This window comes from Ornithorhynchus anatinus, chromosome 6 (genome assembly GCF_004115215.2).
Source record: "Ornithorhynchus anatinus isolate Pmale09 chromosome 6, mOrnAna1.pri.v4, whole genome shotgun sequence".
NCBI lineage: Eukaryota > Metazoa > Chordata > Mammalia > Monotremata > Ornithorhynchidae > Ornithorhynchus > Ornithorhynchus anatinus.
This window is the reverse complement of record NC_041733.1, coordinates 13,062,556-13,072,314: the sequence shown is the minus strand read 5'-3', so window position 1 is coordinate 13,072,314 and position 9,759 is coordinate 13,062,556.

The following is a 9,759-nucleotide window of genomic DNA, read 5'->3' as shown; positions in this document are numbered from 1 at the left end:
CACACAGCAGACATGTAGTAGAGCCAGAATTACAACCTTGGTCCTTTTGACTTCCAGGCCCGGGCTCTGTCCACTAACCCACACTGTTTCAACCACCCAGGTCACTTCTGTACATATTGACTTATATACTCTATTATTTAAGCACTCACTCATCCCCTATTTGTAAATTTGTCTCCCTTGTTAGATTGTCAACTGTTTGACTGCAAGCGTCATCCCTTTTAAGCACTTAGTACAGTACTCTGCACACAGTAGGCGTTAAATCAATATAGTGGATTAATTGATTGAATGTTTGATGGTGAGGACATTGGAGATGGGTTAAGGAGGTTAAAAAGAGCTTCCCACAATTGAGTCTTATTTCACTTCCCCTGCCACTTTTCACCCAAACTCCTCCGGCCTCTTCTCTCCCCAGTAATTTGACTTCTGCTCAGGAGAAGTGTTCATGTTTCTGATGATAATGATGATGGTATTTATTAAGTGCTTATTATGTGCCAAGCACCGGGCTATGCCCTGTCATAGATACAGAATAATCAGATCAGACACAGTCCCTGTCTCACTTAGGACTCAGAATCTAAGACATAGGGAGAGCAGTATTTTATACCTATTTTAATAACCTCCAAACCTCCCGACCTCTTTGTTGTATTAATATAATAGCTAAATCCCCTGGTGCTCCACAGAATTCTAATGGACACCCACTCAGTCACCCATTCACACTAGGGCCAGAGCAGGGGTAGAGCTTACTAAGGACCCCTGGCATTGGAGATGATCAATAGTTGCTGAGGCCTTGCCAAGGGTTTGTGCTGGGGCACTCAGGAGTCTAAACAGGAGTCCAGGTTCTCCAGCTCTGCTGTCCCCTCTCAGAAACTGTCTCCCTGACTAGACTGTAAGCACCTTGAGGGCAGGGTTCATGTCTACTAATTCTACTGTAATGTCCCAAGTGCCTAATCCAGTGTTCTGCACACAGTAAGCACTCAATAAATATTATTGATTGATTAAGTGATCACCAGGGTCACTAGACATTACTGCTTTAGGGTGCAGAGAAAGAATGGGGGGGTGTTTACCAAGGAAATGCAGGGAAATACCATCCACCTAGGCCTTTCCAATCTGGCTGTAAAACAATAAACTAAGCCCTCAGAATCTTTCCCCCAGTCATCAACCTACTTACTCAACCGGCTCATACAAAATACTTGGCCATGTTGAACACAAATTCTTCTTTTAAATAATAATAGTAATTAATATTCTCTTCTCTCCAATTGCCCAAACAGCAACCCATTACCAAATCACTATTCTGACTCCTGCCAACAGCAGCAACTCCTCACTCTCTGGCCAACTCCTGCCTCCTGGTTACTTAGAATCCTCCAAGGCTTGACACAGACCTCACCTGTGATCCCAGCGAGGGCCGTGTCATGATTGCTTAGCTGGTAATTTCTCCTCCAAGTTTCCTTTGTTTCATTTGACTGTAGACTTCAAGGCATTTTAGACTGTTTCTTTTAGGTTTCTGTGCACGTCCAGGGATATCCATCTGCAGCATTATCTTCCGCTTAAATAGCTCGAGGTGGCAGGAAGTCATGAACAACAGAATACAGCTAAGATGGAAGGCAAGACAGGTCAGGTTGGTTACTGTTATAAGCCAGAAGAGGGAGGACGTGAGAGTTTCACATTGAACCGGAAGGAAAGGGGGGCCTTCTGGAGGCGGGGAGTACAGGTGGTGGGGCTGCTGTCTCTGCAGTTTGAAGAAAGCATTTGATCATGTTTGTACCAGCACCAGGCACTTGTTTGATAATCTTTTATAGCTGGAAACTGTTTTATTGTTCTGAGGCCAGACCATCAGAATATCTTGGCTGGTAATTTCTTTTAGCTATCCCTGTCTCACCAGGGCCATTACAACTCCATCATTAAGTCTTCAGCCTGATAGTTGCCCAGAAAGGACAACAAAGAGCCTGTAAATATGTGAAAATCTGACATCCTCCACTTGGTCTCCTGCTAAAAGGGTGGGATTACAGTGGAAAAATCCAGGTAGCAAGCCCAGATTTCCATTTCCTGTTGGTCTGGTAAAGGACTGGGAAGTGAGTTGAAGTGTTGGATGGAGGGAGGGAAGGTGGATCTGGGGTGAACCTCCAAGAAAAGCAGGGATCTAATTGGTACAAACCTTGGGAAACCAGGTCTCTGCTCAGGCTCATTTGAATAACCATCCAACATCAGTCCTGTGTGAATATAACTGATAAGTGCCTCAATACCCTAGGTGCTCTGTGTCCACAGAATTCCAACCATTGGATGGACACCTGCCCATTCACATTACAACAGGATCAGGGCCTTTGGCATTGGAAATGATCTGCAATTGTTGAAGCCTAGTCAAGGCCTTGGGGTTGGAGCATTCAGGAGACTAAGCAGGAGTTCAGGTTCTCTGTTCTGCTATCAGACTTTCTCCTCTCCTGGGAGCTGAAGGGATATTCCGAAGATCACCCATTCACTTGGATTTGCATCTCTTTGTTCTACGCTCCCTCAACTCCACGGCACTTATGAACATATCCATAATTTATTTATATTAATGTCTGCCTCCCCTTCTAGACTGTAAACTCGTTGTGGGCAGGGAACCTGTCTACCAACTCAATTATATTGCACTCTCCTAGTGCTTAGTGTAGTGTTCTGCACACAATAAGCACTTAGTAAATATGATTGATAGATTAATTGACAAAGCTGCTGTTTTGGAGTACATGGAAAGAGTGAGTGTGTGGGGTTTGGGTCTCCCAACAGGGGATACCGTCTACCTAGGCCCTTCCAAAAAGCCGAAGACATAAGCCAAACTCTCATAGTACCCCACTCAACTCATAGCCACCCTCCCCTTGTTATGGGCAGGGAATGTATCCATTAATTCTGTTTTCTTGTACTCTCCCCAGTTCTTAGTACAGTGCTCTACACCCAAGTGCTCAATAAACACCATTTATTGATTGATCCCACTCTCACATACAAAATACTCAGCCATATTGAAAAAAAAAATCCTCTCCTCTCCAATTCTCCCATCACCACCAAATCATCATTTTAATTCCTGCCAACAGATAATGGATTCCACACTATGACTCTACATCATTTGTTGGAACCTGTACTGATCGCTTCTCTTCCAACCCTTCAAATTTTCCTGGCCTACAAGAGTATTGTAACTTCAGCACCAGTCTGTGAAAAATTCAGTTCCATTTTTTGCTAAAGTCATTTAGCAAATCAACTCTGCCACTATTTCCTTTACAAATGACATGGTAAATGAAGGCGGTAGAGAGTGAGGATAATTAGGATGAATATTTAAAAACCACATCAAAGAAGACTAAAGTAAAGAAGAAAGAGGATTTCTATTTTGGGATCTTCTTTGACAAATTAGAGTCAAGGCTCCACCTGCTCCTTGCTATGTCCTCTGCAAAAAAAAAAAAAAGGGCCCTCCCATTTTACATTTTTTAAGGTTTTGTTAATATTTTCTCAACATTTGCACTGGCAAAATAGATTCAAATTACTATGAATCACACCCAAATTCTGCTAGTCAGAAAGTCAATTTAGTGCATTTACAGGATGAATCACCAATATCTTCATTGTCATCAGTAAAACAGGCATGTATTTTGAACTGTGATATTTGGAATACTCAAATTTTCAATGCAAGGTAATCTTTTTTTTCTGAGAGATTTCCCTTCTCTCCATTCTGAGCTTTCCTTGAATAACTAGTCCCTGTGGTAACTTTTTGTGTACACAAGATTGATATAAGGATGAGACTTTAAGGTGAATGTCGTCATTCTTCTTGTTTTAATATAAAGCCTTTACCCATATTACTAAATTTTGGACTAACCCTGAAGTTTGAGAAACTAAGTTAAACAAGTTCTCCTTAACACTGTCAACAGACAGCTAGGAGTTTGAACATTGGTTTAATCACTTATATCATTTTGTAGTAACCACAAAAGAATACCAGAGAAATTCTTGCTATTTAAAATTTATATGTCCAAGTAGGAGGGAGACTAGTATCAAATTCCCATTTTGCAGATGAGGGTACTGAGACATAGCAAAAGTAAGTGACTTACCCAGAGTCACACAGCAGGTATGTGGAGGATCTGGGATTAGAATTTAGGTCCTCTGATTTCTAGGCCCATGTTCTTTCCTCTAGCCCATACTGTTTTTCCACATTTCTTTTTTTAAATATGAAAAATCCCTATTTTATTACCGGTAAGTGCGGTAGCCCTTCTATCCCAGTAGATGGAGCTATAGAACAAGCCACCGCCTCTGTCTGGCTAAAGGGACTCAAAAAAATCCCTCCAGTGAAAGCTTTCTGTGACCAAGGTGTATCCTCTTAGCTCACAACCAAGGGAGCCAATTCATTTTCATTTGTTGCATGTCTTTTTCTTCCTCTCCAGGCTATATCTTAGAACCCCTTACATAACCTAAGCACAATGCTCTGCACACAGTAAGTGCTCAATAAATAGCAAGGAATCATCCAGTGAAAGAAGCATTCATTCATTCAATTGTATTTATTGAGTGCTTACTCTGTGCAAAGCACTGTACTAAGCACTTGGGAGAATACAATATAACAACAAACGGACACGTTTCTGCCCATAACAAGCTCACAGTCTAGAGATGAGCTCACAGTCTGGTAGTGCAAGGGTTTCACCAAATGCACTATTGGCTTGCAATAGTGTTGCTGACCTGAAGTTGTCTGTCAATAATGTTAGTTCGCCCGATTTTGCCTTTTGCCTTTGCCCCATGGGTACCATAGGGGTAAGGGCTGGAAGTGGGATTTGCACAAGAGGTTTACACTGTTTACTGGTTACAAAGTTTACACTGCTTACACTGTTCTAAACTCTGGGATAGATACAAGGTAATCCGGTTGTCCCAAATGGGGATCACAGTCTTCATCCCCATTTTACAGATGAGGTAACTGAGGCACAGAGAAGTTAAGTGACTTGCCCAAATTCACACAGCTGATAAGTGGTGGAGCCAGGATTAGAACCCATGACCTCTGACTCCAAAGCCTGTGCTCTTTCCACTAAGCTGCTCTGCTTCTCTATGAAGGCAGTCAATCAGGAGCCAATATTATTTTATCTGTATTTTCTATCTGTTAAGCCCTTATTGTGTCCCCAGCACTGTCCTAAGTGCTAGGGTAGAAAAGAGATCATTAGGTCCCACACAGGGGCACAGTCTAAGTAGGAGGGAGAATAGGTATTGAATGTCCATTTTGTAGATGAGGAAACTGAAGAACAGAGAAGTGAGGTGATTTGCCCAAGTTCACACAGCAAGTAAGTGGTATAGCTGTGGTTAGAATCCAGGTCCTCTTCTGTCTGGGCCCAAGCTCTTCCCACTCTGTTTCTTGTCTTGAAGGATTTCACCTGATTAATGACTCAAAGTGCAACATGCACCAATCCATCAACCCAGCCCTGCACCTTAGCGTGTCATCAGGGAGTATAAAATTCTAGATTGGCATGGACTCTCTTACTTCTCTAGCACCAAGCTTCCCACTCTTCCCTGCCCTTTCCCATACTCCCTGCTCCTCCACATCTGCTTCATGTCATGTATACATACCATTCAGCTCTCACTTGCAGTCTCTCATCCTCTCCCCAACCCAGGAACATGTGAGTAAGAACAAAGCCTGCTCTCCTCCTTCCCTCTGCATGTGTATTATTATGTTTGATTGATAATATCACTGCCGTTTGGGATGAGACATGTTGCAGGATGCAAGCCTGGTTGATCAGAAATGATTTCCAAAACTAACAGTTATTTAAGTAACTGAGAGTACTTTCCACAAAACCTGCACATAAAGCTACCCTGGAGTCCTGTTACCTGCAGTGCCTGGAGCCAACTATGTCTTCCTCTCACACCCACACAACATATGTACTCTCCGGAAGCTGAACTGAGGAGTTAAGCTACCTAAAGTAGGTCTGCGGTTGCTATGTGATGCTGAAGATTGGTGGTTGACTCAACTGACAGTGCAGAATGTCAGTTCTTACTGCTTGGGGTCTCCGAAGATACCTTCTCTCTTTTTTTTTTTCACATTATGGTTATTTCTCCAGCTTCACTTCCCCAGAACCCCCACGTCTTCCTTCCTTTCTTAATGTTTAAGAAACTCCTCATACCTCAAGGTTAGCTTGTGAGCCCCTTGTGAGCAAGTGATCATGCCTCAAGTGAATTTTGGGTGACTATCTCAGCATAAGGAACAGGGATTTGCACATTACAGGCATTTATTATAGTCAGAAATAATAGTTATGATAATGACAGAGGTGGTGGTAGGGGTGACTGGGGAGAAGCACTTAGTACAGTTCTCTGCACATAGGAAGTGCTCAATAGATACCATTGATTGATTTAGTGGAAATAATTTTCTTGGCTCTAAAGTTTTTCAAAATAAAGAATGAAAGAAAGGTAAAACATGTCTACCAACTCTGTTGCAATGTATTCTCCCAAGTGCTTAGTACAGTGCACAATAAATACCCTTGTTTGATTGATAAATCGTTAATAACCAAATCTAAAGCACCTCAGCCCCATAATGATAAGCTAAATGCATGTTTCTTGCTGTCTTTCTTAAAAAAAAATAAAGATTCACCAGGTTGGACATGTGAGGACAATGGATGACAGATACCAAAACAGCTGCTCTATAGTGGTGACAGAGTCAAGTGAAACAGGGAGATTGATAAGCAAGGAGGGCAGACAAGCCTCTTAAGGAAAGCCTGAGAATAATTTGCCCTCAGCTGAAAATTGGCAATTTGCTGCGGGCTGACCAACAGAACACATTGCCACCAATAAAGGAGCAGCTCTCTGGGGGCAAAAACGTTGGGAAGACCACAAAACAAGGTGGCAAAAGGGAAAACAACATGGAATGCACAAACACAGCAGTACATTAAAGGGCAGTATAATTTTGTGCACCTTGTGGTCAGAACTGTGGGTTCTATATAGGCCTTTCCAGCCACACAGACACCCAGAGTTGAATTCCATTGTTAATAGTTTTTTTTTCAAACAAGATGGATGATTACAATATCTTATTAAAATAAAAAATCCTAAATCAGGAAATGTCAACCTGGAGTGGAGGTGAGGTGGTTAATTCCTTCTCTCCCTCCCCCTAACCCCTGGCACTTCCCCATCAGCCACCTGCACTCCTGCCTCAATTTGGCGGTTGAAGGAAGTGAGAGTTTAATGCTTCATAGGCAGAATAACTAGGTCACCAGGAGCTCACTGCCCTTTAGCTGGGAACACTAGTCTCACAGTCAACTAGACTCCTTTTCTGGGATGTTTCGGTAGACTGCAAGCTCATTCAAGGCAGGATTCATTTCTGTAAACTCTGTTGCACTGTACTCTTCCAAGTGCTTATAGTAAAGTGCTCTGCACATGGTAAGCACTCAATGGGAAGCAGCGTGGCTCAGTGGAAAGAGCCTGGGCTTCGGAGTCAGAGGTCATGGGTTCGACTCCCGGCTCTGCCACTTGTCAGCTGGGTGACTGTGGGCAAGTCACTTAACTTCTCTGGGCCTGTTACCTCATCTGTAAAATGGGGATTAACTGTGAGCCTCACGTGGGACAACCTGATTACCCTGTATCTACCCCAGCGCTTAGAACAGTGCTGTGCAAATAGTAAGCGCTTAAGAAATACCAACATTATTATGGATTGATTGATGCCCAGAGGTCTGTTGGAGGCTTGGCATTGTTTGGCACCTAGGGCAGAGTCAACCCAAGGAGCCTGGACTGGGCACTTCTATGCCAGCCTCCTTATGCCAACCTGGGGAGAAGAGTGGTTTCCTTTCCCAAAGGACGTCAGGGATTTGGAAAAACTTGGCGATCTTGACAGCGGTGGCAGCTTGAATGCTAGGGCTTCTGGCACTAAGCAGGCCAAGTTGGTGTCTGCTTGGGATACTGGAGTTAGTCAGTGAATCCTATTTATTGAGTACTTACCATGTGCAGAGCGCTATATTAAGTGCTTGGGAGGGTACAATATAAAAAAATTCCAGGTAAATATTATACTATTTTCAAATTTTAAAAAATCAGTTCATTTTAGTTTTTTAAATTCATTTTAGTTTAGTTTAAGTTCATTTTAGTTTAGTTTTAAAAAATCAGTTCAATCATATTTATTGAGCTCTTACTATGTGCAGAAAGAACACTGTACTAAGCACTTGGAATGTACAATTCGACAACAGATAGAGGCAATCCCTGCCCAACAACCAGCTTTTGCTTCTGTGATTCCCATAAAATGACATCTGCAGTTTCACAGCCAGTTCCTGGGAAACGCCCATATTTTCCCACAATTGCACTTTCTAAAGTATTACTCTGCTGCCAGTGTAGTTTATGGATTACCTAAACCGTTTTGACTCAAGGTGCTGCTCTAAGAGGCCCAAACTTCCAAGTGTCTGCTGCAGCGATTCTCCACAGAGCTGGACCTCAGCATTACGGTGCCTCCCTAACCTCCCACCCCATCCCCTTTCTCTCCAGTTTGTTTATAAAGGATTCATGGTGCTAACATAAAAGCGTCCTGTCTAGCCCCTCAGTCGCATGTGAAGCAGTTTAGCCTAGAAGATAAATGGGGATTAAGACTCTGAGCCCTTTGTGGGACAACCTGATTACCTTGTATCTACCCCAGCATTTAGAATAGTGCTTGACACATAATAAGTGCTTAAATACCATAATAATAATAATGATAATAATAATAATAAAGTATAAGCCCAAGAGTCAGAAGGACCTGGGTTCCAATTCTGGCTCTACCACTTGTCTCCTGTGTGACCTTGGGCAAGTCACTACACTTCTTTATGCCTCAGTTACCCCTCTGTAAAATGGGGATTTATTCTTTGAGCTCCATGTGGGACATGGACTGTGTCCAACCTGATTATCATGTATTGATCTCAGCTCTTAGTACAGCAACTAGCAAATAGTAAGCACTTACCAAATACTAAAAAACCTTCTCCTTCCCACTCCTCTTTGAGAACATTGCTATCCAACTGGATTGTGACATTCCCAATTGAAGAAGAGGGGATCTGAGCCTGGTCTACTATGAGAAAGCCCACTCCCCTCCTAAAGCATTCCCTGTTCTGCTCCACTAGTGGAGGCTGGGTGGCTACTGACACACCTGAAAGCACTACACCCCCTGATATCCTTTCAGAAATAAAAATAATGATGATGGCATTTGTTAAGTGCTTACTATGTGCCAAGCACTGTTCTAAACACTGGGGTAGATACAAGGTTATTAGGTTGTCCCACGTGGGCTCATAGTCTAAACAGCTTGGCTTAGTGGAAAGAGCACGGGCTTGAGAGTCAGAGATCATGGGTTCTAATACTGACTCCACCACTTGTCAGCTGTGTGACCTTGGGCAAGTCACTTATCTTCTCTGTGCCTCAGTTACCACATCAATTAATGGGGATGAAGACTGTGAGCCCACATGGGACAGCCCGATTACCTTGCATCTACCCCAGTGTTTAAAACAGCGTTTGGCACATAATAAGGGCTTAAATACCAACACTATTATTATTATTATCCCCATTTTATAGAGAGTTAAACAAGGTACAGAGTAGTTAAGTGGCTTACCCAAGGTCTCACAGCAAGCAAGTGGCAGAGCTGGGGCTACAACCCTCATCCTCTGACTCCTGAGCCTGTGCTCTTTCCACTAAGCCATGTTGCTTCTAATAATAATTATGGTATTTGTTAAGCGCTTATTATGTGCCAGGCACCTGTTTTAAGCACTGGGGTAGATATGAGATAATTGGGTTGGACATAGTCCCTGTCCCACATAGGGCTTGCAATCTTAATCCCAATTTATGGGTGAGGGA